General features: G+C 47.3%; 2 non-coding genes across 2 annotated transcripts; one reads left to right on the top strand and one right to left on the bottom strand.

Moving 5' to 3' along the window:
* Nucleotides 1–11,261: 11,261 nt before the first annotated feature.
* TRNAV-CAC (transfer RNA valine (anticodon CAC)) lies at nt 11,262–11,334 on the bottom strand. Its single transcript has one exon. It is a non-coding gene; the product is annotated as a tRNA-Val (tRNA).
* A 221-nt stretch (nt 11,335–11,555) lies between these two features.
* On the top strand, nt 11,556–11,629 carry TRNAN-GUU (transfer RNA asparagine (anticodon GUU)). The gene has a single exon. It is a non-coding gene; the product is annotated as a tRNA-Asn (tRNA).
* Nucleotides 11,630–12,221: the final 592 nt, after the last annotated feature.

Genomic DNA, 12,221 nt, shown 5'->3' with positions numbered 1-12,221 from the left:
TCCTTAGCGATTTATTTTGCTGATTCCACCTTTACCGATTCTCTCCGTTTTACACAAATCCTTCCAATATCGCCATACCCTGCATGAATAACGTACAGAAGGCTATTAACCAGCCGTATCCAAAAATAAATCGCTATGGAAGAGGCGTTAGGGAGCTTCCTTAACCGATGGGCCAGTGTGTTTTTTGCTGACCTCGCGATTAAGTGGTTGGGTTTCTCCTCGTGGATATTTTTTGGCGTTGGTTTTGACAGTGCTGTTAGGGAGGCGGCCCCCAGACGTCCACCAACGCCCCATTTTGACGTGTGGGGGGTGTAGAGAGGGAGGATGTGTAGAGGGGAAGGATGTGGGGTTTGGGGTGTGGGGGAATTGTGGTGTGTATGTGTGAGTCGGTGGATAGGTATGTGTGTGGGGAGGGGGAGCTTGTGGTGTGTGTATGGTGTGTGTACGTGGCGGGGGAGGATTGTGTGTGTGTGTGTGTGTGTGTGTGTGTGTGTGTGTGTGTGTGTGTTCGAGGCAATAGGCTATTATGTAAGTGTTTTTTGTAGAGAATATGGTATGTACTTTAGCAAGAGAAGGTTATTAAAGAGGGGTGGGCGGAATACCTGGTGAGATTCGGCCGCCTTTTAATATTATTATTATTATTATTATTATTATTATTATTATTATTATTATTACTACTACTACTACTACTACTACTACTACTACTACTACTGCTACTACTACTACCACTACTACTACTACTACTACTACTACTACTACTGCTACTACTACTACTACTACTACTACTACTACTACTACTACTACTGAGGGACTGGACTATTAAGTGGGTGTTTTCTCAATTAAAAAAAAATAGTGAGAGTGACGCCGTGGGAGAGAAACTAAAGGAGAGGGCGAGTATGAGCTAGTAGGAGAGGGGTAGTACAGTATGAGTTAATGGACTGTATTCTGTGTGGCTCTGGAGATCTCGTAACACTGTATTTGTAGCGATTTATTCTGCATCTTACGCCTCAGTGTCCTCTTGTATGGTGTTGATGCAAGGTCGTCGATATGAAAGCAAATTATGTACCGTATATGGGATAAATAAGGTGTAATATGCAAAATAAATCGCTGTGGAAGAGTTGTTACGAAGCCCCCTGCTCCACTTAGAATACAGCTTGTTGTTGTCGTTGTTATTGCTGTTGTTGTTGTGATCACTAGGCTCATTTGGTACGTGAACTCAGTGGACTGCAGGCTTAACATACTCCTCTCCTGCAGTCCACCATCCTCCTGTTGTTTTCGTAGGGAGGGATGTGAGGGACGTGTGTATAGCCAGGCAGTAGAGCCACCTGGTTATATCGGTGTTACCAGGTGAAGGCGTCCCCCTCCAGCACCAGAATATGGTCTAAAGAGAGGTAGCGGTGGGTCAGGAAGCCTGTAGACAAACGACCCTTTACCAATCAGATGAGACCCCAGCGACACACAGTCTAATTTACTCCCTTGCCCAGGTACGAAGACGAGGCGGACAGGTAGATTGTTGTTGCTGAGTGGCCCCGGTCTGTCTGGCCGAGCACGTCCATTACCCCACAGGCAAGCAGTCGCCCTTGCAGGGCCGTCTCTTGCAATGAACCGATGTTCCCTTATGGGAGTATGGAAGTTTGGTTCTTGGATGAATGCCGCATTTGCGTCTCTCCACCCAGTTAGGAGGGGCGCTTCAGTAGGCACGACATTACTCCTAGGCAGGTAAATAAATGAGGCAAATAGGGGTAGACAAGGCGGACAGGCAGGTAGATGTTGTAGGATTTAGGTGGTCTGAGGGTGGGCAAATTTACTGCCTCGCCCCGTCATATTGCACATTGATATTGCAGGAGAGCTCAGGTTGCAGGGCACCCACCTTACACGTCTAACTGATGCCTGAACAAGGGTCGTGTGTTAGGAGGGAGAGAGAGAGAGAAGGGGGAGAGGGGAGGACACCTGTAATCTGGTGTATGGATTAAAGAAATAAACTGTTTTTTTTCCTCATCATCTGTGTGTGTGTGTGTGTGTGTGTGTGTGTGTGTGTGTGTGAGAGAGAGAGAGAGAGAGAGAGAGAGAGAGAGAGAGAATCGAGTCAAGAATAGAGTGAGAGAAGTGGGACTAGTTATAAAAAAAAGGATAAGAAAAGAAACATAAAAAAAAGTTTGATTACGAAGTGAGTTATGACAGGTGTTTTACAACTCTCCGTGACTTATCTGTAAGGGAATAAAAGGCCCTTCTATTTTTTTACCACCCCCTGTTCCGCAAACGTTGAGAGAGAGACGAAACGCAGAGCCGGAGGGAGCACGCTTTCCGACACATTCCACTGGCAAGCTTGTATTTCCTGGCGCCTGTGTGTGTGTGTGTGTGTGTGTGTGTGTGTGTGTGTGAGAGAGAGAGAGAGAGAGAGAGAGAGAGAGAGAGAGAGAGAGAGACCGACCCTGTGCACATTAAGATCACCCACACCTCTGCTACCCCCACCCACCACTCGATTCACCAGCCACTATATGACAAGGCTAGGCAAGTGCGGTTCGGGGGCGTGTGAGGCGGGTTACTGATCGTCTCAACACGCATCATTAAGGCCTAGGAGCACCAGAGTGTGATACCTTCATGTGGAGCCGAGTGTACATGGCCTAATACACGAGCAGATGGAGATAATTGTATAAATGGTGCTGTGTTGATCTTAAATTTTGCTGAGTGTTTATAGTAGAGGTGATCAGTTTCTCCTCCTCCTCCTCCTCCTCCTCTACTTTCCCCTTGCCTTCCCTTGTGTTATGATGTGGTTGCAAATCACAACTCCTAATTAAACATACTGTATTGGCGCAGGTTTTAGGCGTAAACACACACACACACACACACACACACACACACACACACACACACACACACACACACACACACACACACACACACACACACACACACACACACACACACGAAGGTAGAGTCACAGGTGTTTTGCTCTGTCCTCTGTTTACTCTAACTTAACCTAAAAATTGCCATCTCCATCTTGAATGCTGAGTTGAAACACGAGATTACCAACAAAATATAATGCTAGTCACGAAGAAGTGCTATGGAAAGGATGTAGAGCCGTAGTACTGTCTTTTTTCTGCCACTGAGTTACATGAAGTAAGCTGCAGAAGGACGAAAATCTGGACCAGGTTAAAGTGAAAGGAGTTTAGGAAGAGGAAGGATTGAGATCTGAGTAAGGAGAAGATGCAATTAAAGAGGAAGGGGAGGAAAGAGTGTAGGGGCATTGAACAAGAGGTGGTTAGGGAATCGGAAGGGTTGGAGAGGGGGAGATAGGGAGGGGTTGGCGTGGAGGGGGAAGGAAGATAGGGAGGGACTGGCAAGGAGGGGAAGGAGAGGATGGGAGGGGAGATAGGGAGGGAGGGGAGGGTAGATTGGGAGGGAAGGGGTAGAGCTAAGCAGGGCAGGAACAGGAAAGGGGAATAACATAAACAAGGGGAGGAAAGGAGGGGAAGAATGTAAGGAGGAGAGGAGGGAGGAGGAGGAGGAGGAGGAGGAAAGTTACATAGATACACAGACCTCATAGATCGTAGGCCCTTTTAGAGATGAGACCGAAAGACAAGATTTAGAAATGAGGGAAAGGGATGATTTAAGAATAAGAGGAGAGAGAGAGAGAGAGAGAGAGAGAGAGAGAGAGACTTCGCCAACTTCCTGCACTCCATCCTTTGTCTTGCATCCCTTCCTCTCTCCCTTCCTCCCTCCTTCTTTTCCTCCCTCCCTCCCTCCCTCCCTTTCTTTCTTGCTCCGTCTCCTTTCTTAATTCTTCTCTCCTTTTCTCCGTTTTCATCCCTCTCTTCTTTCCTCCTTTCTGCCTCCCTGTCTCCTCTCTTCACCTTCCTCCCTTTTCCTCCTCCCTGTCTCCTTTCTTCACCTTCCTCCCTCTTCCTCCTCCCTGTCTCCTTTCTTCACCTTCCTCCCTCTTCCTCCTCCCTGTCTCCTTTCTTCACCTTCCTCCCTCTTCCTCCTCCTCCACCCTTCTCTTTCTTCCTCCCTACCACTTTCTCTCTCTCCATCTCTTTCTGCCTCGTTCCATCTCTCTACCTTCTCTCCCTCTCTCTCCTCCTCCCAACTCCATTTTCTACATCCCTTCCTCTTCTCTCATTCTCCTTCCTATATCTCGATTCCATCTTCTCTTCCTCCTCCCCTTCCTTGTTTTTTTTGTTCCTTTCCTCCCTTTCTTCTTCTTCTTCTCTCTCTCTCTCTCTCTCTCTCTCTCTCTCTCTCTCTCTCTCTCTCTCTCTCTCTCTCTCTCTCTCTCTCCGTTCCTCCTGTGCCCATAAGATTATAAAAAATTTTAATGCAGATCACTTCGTGTCTGTCAGTTGAAATCTTCACAAGTAAGGCAGAGAGAGAGAGAGAGAGAGAGAGAGAGAGAGAGAGAGGACAGATCGTGGGTAGTGGAGGAGAGCAGGGAGAGTACAGCCTGTGAAGATGAATGTTATAGGTTGGGTGGTAAGAGTGGAGTGAAGGTTTAAGATTTCTCCAAGAATAACGAAAAAGTAAGTACGCGTTACCCTCATGAAAAATGGTGATGCTAATGAAGAAGATGATGATGATGATGATGACGATAATACTAATAATAATGATAATAATGATAGTAGTAGTAGTAGCAGTAGTAGTAGTAGTAGTAATAATAATAATAATAATAATATCTCTTCTCAGTCTTACGTGTCCTCCATCCTAGTTTCATTCGTCTTCTCTTACTCCATCGTTGATTTCTGCCTGGAATTTTCTCCTTACTTTTCCTCGTATTTTCCTTCTTATCATTTTCCTTAGTTTCCTGTTACATAAATACTCTCTTCTTTTCTCTCTCTCTCTCTCTCTCTCTCTCTCTCTCTCTCCCTTCCCTTTCCTTCCTTTCCTTTTCCTAGTCTTTTTTTTTAATCCCTTCTCCTTTTCCTCCAGTTTCCTTTCTTTCCATTTTCTTTTCCTGTCTTCTCCCTTCCCTTCCCTTTCCTTCCCCTCCCTTCCCTTCCCTTCCCTTACCCTCCCTTCCCTTCCCTTCCCTTACCCTCCCTTCCCTTCCTCTGTTTATTCTTTTTCTTCTTCCTTTCTTTTTTCCCCTTTTCCTTTCCTCTTTTCATGTTCCCACCTCTCCCTTCCCTTCCCTTCCCTTTCCCTCCCCTCCTTTCCCTTCCCTTCCCATTCCTTCCCTTCCTTTCCCTTCCCTTCCCATCCCCTTCCCTCCCTTCCCATCCCTCCTCTTCCTATGTCTTCCCTTCCCATCTTCACATCTTCTCTGCATCTCAGCGCTAATAAGCTTATTGTACTGTAAGCGAGATAGTGATGTTTGTATATGTTAATGAAGGAGGAACTGGCATGAGATGGTTGGCCCTTAAGCTGTTTTGTCTTTTTTTTTTATGTGTATATGTGTTTATTTTTGTGGGGTCGTTGTATTGTGTGTGTGTGTGTGTGTGTGTGTGTGTGTGTGTGTGTGTGTGTGTGTGTGTGTGTGTGTGTGTGTTTTGCGTGTGTTGCAGGGGTGGGTGCTGCTCTTCCCCGCAATGTTGCCTCACACTCAGGATGTTATGCCGCCACTACACCCGCTTTCACCGGAAGCTCTGTGTTCTGGGGTAACCCGGGGACTGCAGAAGGCGGGGCGTGGGGAGAAGGGGTGCAGGTGTGGACAGGTTGGGGGAGAAAGAAGCTACAGGTGTGGGCAAGGTGGGGAGAGGAGGTACAGGTGTGGGCAAGGTGGGGAGAGGAGGTGCAGGTGTCGGCAAGGTGGGGAGAGGAGGTACAGGTGTGGGCAAGGTGGGGAGAGGAGGTGCAGGTGTCGGCAAGGTGGGGAGAGGAGGTGCAGGTGTCGGCAAGGTGGGGAGAAGGGGGGGAGAGAGTGAGCGAAAACAGTGATATATTAAAAGAAAAAAAAAAACATTGAAAAACAGTGATAAAACATAGAAATATAAAGAATGTGAATGTGATGAGGAAAATGATGATGTTAATGACCAAGATAATATATTTTCCTTTGATGAGGGAAGGAGAGAGTGAAAGACCGTGGCAATTAGAAAGTGAGAAGGGTTCAGAGCAAGAAAAACGATTAAAAAAAATGTTAATGGGGTGGAAGGGAAGGGAATGAGGAGGAAGAAGAAGAAGAGGAGGGAGGAGGAGGAAGAGAAGAGTGAGAGGAATGAGGGAAGGGAGGAAGAAGAAGAGGGGGAGGGAGGAGAAGGAAGAGAAGGGTGAGAAGAATGAGGGAAGGGAGGAAGTAGAAGAGGGGGAGGGAGGAGGAGGAAGAGAAGGGTGAGAAGAATGAGGGAAGGGAGGAAGAAGAAGAGGGGGAGGGAGGAGGAGGAAGAGGAGAAGGAAATAAAAAGGGGAAGAGGGAAGAAGGGAATGGAAGGAGAAAGAGATTGAAGAAGGGAGAGAAGGTGAGAAAGAAGAGAGGAAGAGCAGAAATAGATGGGATGGGAAGGGGGAAAGGATGGGGAGGAAGAAGAGAGAGGAAGAGCGAGGATGAAAGGAATGAGGGAAGGGTTGAGGTGAAGAGAAAAGGGAAAGAAGGAGAGTGTTGAGGGACTGAGAGCGCGACAGTGGGAATGAGTGAGAGTGGAGAAAGTGTGTGTGTGAGAGAGAGAGAGAGGACAAAAATAATTGGCAGCTACACAAGATGACAGGAATCTCATTGCGAAATATTTGGTTATAATTAGGGAGGATCCAAACGAGAGAGGAAATTGATGACCAGAAAAAAAAAAGGAAAAAAACAGACCAAATAGAAGAAAAAAATAGACCATAACTACCCTTTATCCTCTTCATGAGACCCATTTTTCAGACCCAACCAGACCCATTTTACAGACAGACCCATTTTTCTGACCCACCCAGACCCATTTTTCAGACCCAGCCTGACACTTCGCAGACCCACCCAGACCCATTTTTCAGACCCACCCAGACCCATTTTTCAGACCCAACCAGACCCATTTTTCAGACCCAACCAGACCCATTTTTCAGAGACCCATTTTTCAGACCCAACCAGACCCTTTTTTCAGACCCAGCCTGACACTCCGCAGACCCACCCAGACCCATTTTTCAGACCCACCCAGACCCATTTTACAGTCCCAACCAGACCATTTTTCAGACCCAACCAGACCCATTTTTCAGTCCCAACTGGACCCAACCCTAGCTTAATTTTCATAGTCAGTTAGACCTAAGCCTGACTTGAGAGAGAGAGAGAGAGAGAGAGAGAGAGAGAGAGAGAGCACAGAACACAAAACACAGGACGAACTGCCTACTTACCCTAACGATATAAAGTGGAGTGTTCAGCTTGAGAATAGCAATGAGGGTTGGTGCACAGAAGCGTGGGAGAAGGCAGTGCACATGTACCCCCCCCCCTTCTCCCTTTCTCGTGTGTGGTAGGGCAGTGGTGGTGTGGTAGAAATGTGGTAGTGTGTGGTAGTAGCATACGTGAGATTCTTTGGTACTCTGGGTTGATATTGGTGTGGTATGGTGGTAGGGGTGTGGTGTGGTGTGGTGGATATGTAGTGGTGATGTAGTTGATAATTTTGTGTTGCTGTGGATTAGTTTTGGTGTGGGATGATATCTGGGATGTGGTAGTGGTGTGGTGGAGGTGGAGACGAAGTACGATTTCTCTAGTTGTGTGTGTGTGTGTGTGTGTGTGTGTGTGTGTGTGTGTGTGTGTGTGTGTGTGTGTGTGGTGTAATTTGGATGTGTAATGATATGGTGTGGAGAGGAGCCGTCGTACTGTCTGTGGTGGTGTGGTGTTGAGTGGAATAATAATGTGGTGTGGTGAGATGTAGTTTGGTGTGGTAGGGAGGTTGGTATTCTGAAGTGTGGTTGGGAGGTATATAGTGTGGTGTGAAGTGGTAGTGTGGTAAGGTGTGCTAGTGAAGTGTGACAGCGAAGTGGTGTGATGTAGAGTCATAGTGTGGTAGTATGTTTAGTGTGGTGAGGTGTGGCAGTGAAGTAGTGTGATGTGGAGGTGTGGTGGTATGGTTAGTGTAGTGTGGTTTATGTGGTGTGGTAGTGTGGTTAATATGGAAGTATGCTTAATGTGGTAGTGTGGTGTGGCAGTGTGGTTAATGTGGTAGTGTGGTTAGTGTGGTAGTGTGGTGTGGGTGGGCCAGGGTAATAAGTAGTGAATCTGAATTACCATCTAGCAAGACCAGCCAAACCAGCTGCTTCGATGCATGCAATTGCAGGGCCACAGTATAGTTGCATGCATTAGTTCACGTCTGTCTGTCTGTCAATCTATCCGTCTATATTTCTCTCTGCCTATCTGTCTACCTGTCTGTCTGTTTGTCTATCTGTCTATCTACCTATCTATTGAAAGATAATGTTGATGTGTCATTTCTTTCACGCATTTTTTTTCTGATATAAAGAAGAAGGAACCAAAGACAAGAAGCTCCCAATAAATGTCCCAACAATAAATAGATAGATAGTTCGATAGATAGATAGATAGACAGATAGATAAATGTATAAAATAAAGACCATTGAGAAAACCTAACTACTATTTTCTCTTCGTGCTTGCAAAATGAGGCAGCCAAATTTGAGTTCAAAAAATGAAGATTGTTTTTTTTTTGGGGGGGAAGAAGAAAATATTGATTGATGTATTAATATTACGATGAAAATTATAGTTGTTTGGGTAGGTAAATTGGGGATTAGACTAGGAAAAATTGTGTGTGTGTGTGTGTGTGTGTGTGTGTGTGTGTGTGTGTGTGTGTGTGTGTGTGTGTGTGTGTGTGTTTATCGTGTACTATATAGCATTATTTCTCCCCCTCCCTCCCTCCCCTCCCCAGCCTCTGATTGCCATTTTTCCCTCTTGTTTCTTAGCTGGGAATGTTTAGGTTAAGTTTGCTGTGTTAGTAGCAAGATAGGTTAGTTTGTTTGTCAAGGTAAACTGTTAGATTAGGTTAGAGAGAGAGAGAGAGAGAGAGAGAGAGGGGGAAAGAGAGAGAGAATCATAGAACGTAGTAAAAAAAAAAAATGATATGCAGGACGGAAATCTCTCCCCTCCCCCCCCTGCCTCTCCACCCCTGCCCTCCCCTGCCTCTCCACCCCTATCCTCCCTTGCCTCACCACCCCCCTGCCCTCCCCTGCCTCTCCACCCCCCTGCCCTCCCCTGCCTTTCCACCCCCCTGCCCTCCCCTGCTTTTCCACCCCCCTGCCCTCCCCTGCCTCTCCACCCCCCTGCCCTCCCCTGCCTCTCCACCCCTCTGCCTTCCCCTGCCTCTCCATCCCTGCCCTCCCTTGCCTCACCACCCCTCTCCCCTCCCCTGCCTCTCCACCCCCCTGGCCTCCCCTGCCTTTACCCCTGCGTGACACCCCCTGCCGGATGCGTAACAAGCGCGCCTCCCCTGCATTATCCATCTCTTGCACCGGGTTTTCCCTCCTTCCCCACCACAGCTCCCTAACACCACTTCCTAAGCGATTTATTTTGCTCACTTCAACTTACTGTCTCTTGGGGTAAAAACGTTCACTAACACCTCTTTCTGTGCTATTTATTTTGCTTACTGTAACTTACGGTCTTCAGTGTCACATAAAACCTTCCAATATCGCCATAATCAGAGCGTAGAAAACTAGATTAACCAGCCATATCCAAAAATAAATAACTAAAGAAGAGGTGTTAGGTAGAGAGGCACACACAGGATAGTACTTAAATAGGGCTGGACTAGGAGCTTACGTAGCGGTATCTCTTGTGCTATAGGGACGGCTCAGTCTGCGGGTGTGGGCGTCATTGTGGCAGTGTAGGATGGAAATTATGGACGGTAGACTATAAGATTGACGGAGCCGTACACACAAGACGCGAGAAATTGCCCGGTGGAGTGGAAGTGGAAAGTTGTATATGAGGCATCTTGTATATTTGTGTGTGTGTGTGTGTGTGTGTGTGTGTGTGTGAGAGAGAGAGAGAGAGAGAGAGAAGGAGAGGGGGGGAGGAGGCGTGTTTTAGCCAGGTGGCGTGAGAGGAAAAGAGGAGAGAAGGAGGAAACGAGGGAGGGGGAGGGAGGGTAACCTGGGATGTCTTAGGAGGGAGGAAGAAGAGACGGGGTAAGAGAGAAGAGGGTGGGAAGGAGAGTAGATGGAGAGAGAAGGGAAAATAGAGGAAGAGGAGGAGGAGGAGAGAAGAGAGAAAGAAGGAAGAGGAGGAGGAGTAGGAGGAGAGGAGAGAGAAAGAAAGAAGACAGTTGGAGTATGAAGAGCGAAGAGTGAAAGAAAGGGGATGGTGGGGAAAGATAAAGAGAGGAGATAAACGAGATGGTGGAAGGGGGAGAAAAAGAGTGAAAGAGAGGAGGGGAGGGGGAAGGGGTGAAGAGGGATGAGAGAGAGAGAGAGAGAGAGAGAGAGAGAGGAGGGGGGGGGAATGAGGTAAGTGGACACCCCAGGACAGGTTGGGCGGAAGCTGCTCTCTCCTGGCGGTTGACCCTTGACCTCTCTCTCTCTCTCTCTCTCTTCTCCTCTTTCCTCTCCTACCTACATTCTCTTTCACTCCCACCCACTGACTCCCACATACTCCCCTGTCCTTCCCATCGACACCCACACTGCCTTCCCCTCTCCCACACTCTTCTTCCCACTCACTCCCCTCTCTTATTCACACCCTGCCCTCACCCACTTCCCACCCCCTCCCACCCACACCTTCCCTTTCTCACTTTGACTTCCTCCCACCCTATCCCACTGTTTCTCCCACCCTTTTCATTTCACACTTTCCTTCTTCCCACCCACACTACCTGACCCACCCACACTTTCTCCGACCCACACTTCCTCTTTCCACCCACCCACACTCCTCCTTCCCACCCACCCAAACCCACACTCCTCCTTCCCACCCACCCACAATGCCCCCACTCTCGCCCACCCACTCCCCCTCCGCCCACTTCCTGCCGCCCACACACACAGCTAATTGGAGAGCCTGGGGTGGCATGAGATAGCCAGGTTGATGACAAGGAGGGAGGAGAAGGAGAACAAGGGAAGGAAAGAAAGAGAGAAGGAAAAGGGACGTAGAAGGAGAGAAGAGAAGGAAATGGGATGTAGAAGGAGAGACGAAAGGAAAAGAGGGGAAAGAGAGAGAGGAAGAAAGAGCGAGGGGAAAAAAGAGAGGAGGAGAAGGAGGGACGGAAGCAAAATATATAACTCAGGCCCAAGGAGTTAGTGAATTCAGAGTTTTGATTTTGGCTTTTTTCCTTTTTTTTTTTTTTTTAAGCCTCTGCTCTTTTTGTTTACAGAGAGAGAGAGAGAGGTACTGTCCACTAGAGAGAGAGAGAGTACTGTATATTAAACGCCCCAAAAGTCTGTGTTTCCGCCCGGGATCGAACCGGGGACCTTGCGCGTGTGAGGCGCACGTGATAACCACTACACTACGGAAACATAAATACACTCGGGTCACTGAAATAATTAAGACTTTTGTTGTCGTATTATCCTGACTAATATATCTGAATAATGTACATAAAGAAAGAAGAAAACATTGCTGATAAGAGAAATATAGTGCAAGGAAGACGTGACTATGAATATGTACAAAAAAACGGGGCATATAGACAGGTACATACATAGAGACAGACAAAAATTACCCTTTATATGCTGTACTCTAAGCCTCCGTGGCACAATCGGTTAGCGCGTTCGGCTGTTAACCGAAAGGTTGGTGGTTCGAGCCCACCCGGGGGTGGTAAGGTTTTGTTACGAATAATTCACGTTAACAGGTAGAAGGTGCAGCACGGCAGGTGACAGTGGAGAAGGAAATGGGAGTATCTGTTAACTATGCCCGTATTTTTGTGTGTGTATGAGGCTGTTTGTATCTGTATGTCCGTCTGTCTGCCTGTCTCTCTGTCTGTCTGTGTTTGCCTGTGAGTCTGTCAATATCTTCATCTGTCTGCCTCTGTCTCAATGTCCATATTTCTGTCTGTCTTTGCCTGTCTGGCTTTGTCTGTCTCTATCCGTCTCTGCGTCTCATTTAATCTGTCCGTGTACTGTATGTCTCTCTGTCTGTCTGTGTATTATTCCTCTCTGTCTACATGTACATCTGTCTATCTGTCTGTAATTCTGTCTACATATATAACTTTCTATCTCTGTCTGTCTGTCTATAATTTCATTTGTCGACACGTTTACCCATCCCAATCTGCAGTATACAAGAGACCAGTGACACTTAGGCAAAACCAGGTGATGGGTCAAGAGGTCATTGATTTTCGAATGACCTCAAATGACCTCCTCGAACAGGGACTTAGGGCAGGACACACTTAAGACCTCCTGTGTATTTCCTT

Source organism: Coenobita brevimanus, chromosome 69, assembly GCF_032717465.1.
Source record: "Coenobita brevimanus isolate Jiangsu-jjx chromosome 69, ASM3271746v2, whole genome shotgun sequence".
Classification (NCBI taxonomy): domain Eukaryota; kingdom Metazoa; phylum Arthropoda; class Malacostraca; order Decapoda; family Coenobitidae; genus Coenobita; species Coenobita brevimanus.
Note: the sequence above shows the minus strand (reverse complement) of the source record. Positions and strands in the feature narration are given on the sequence as shown.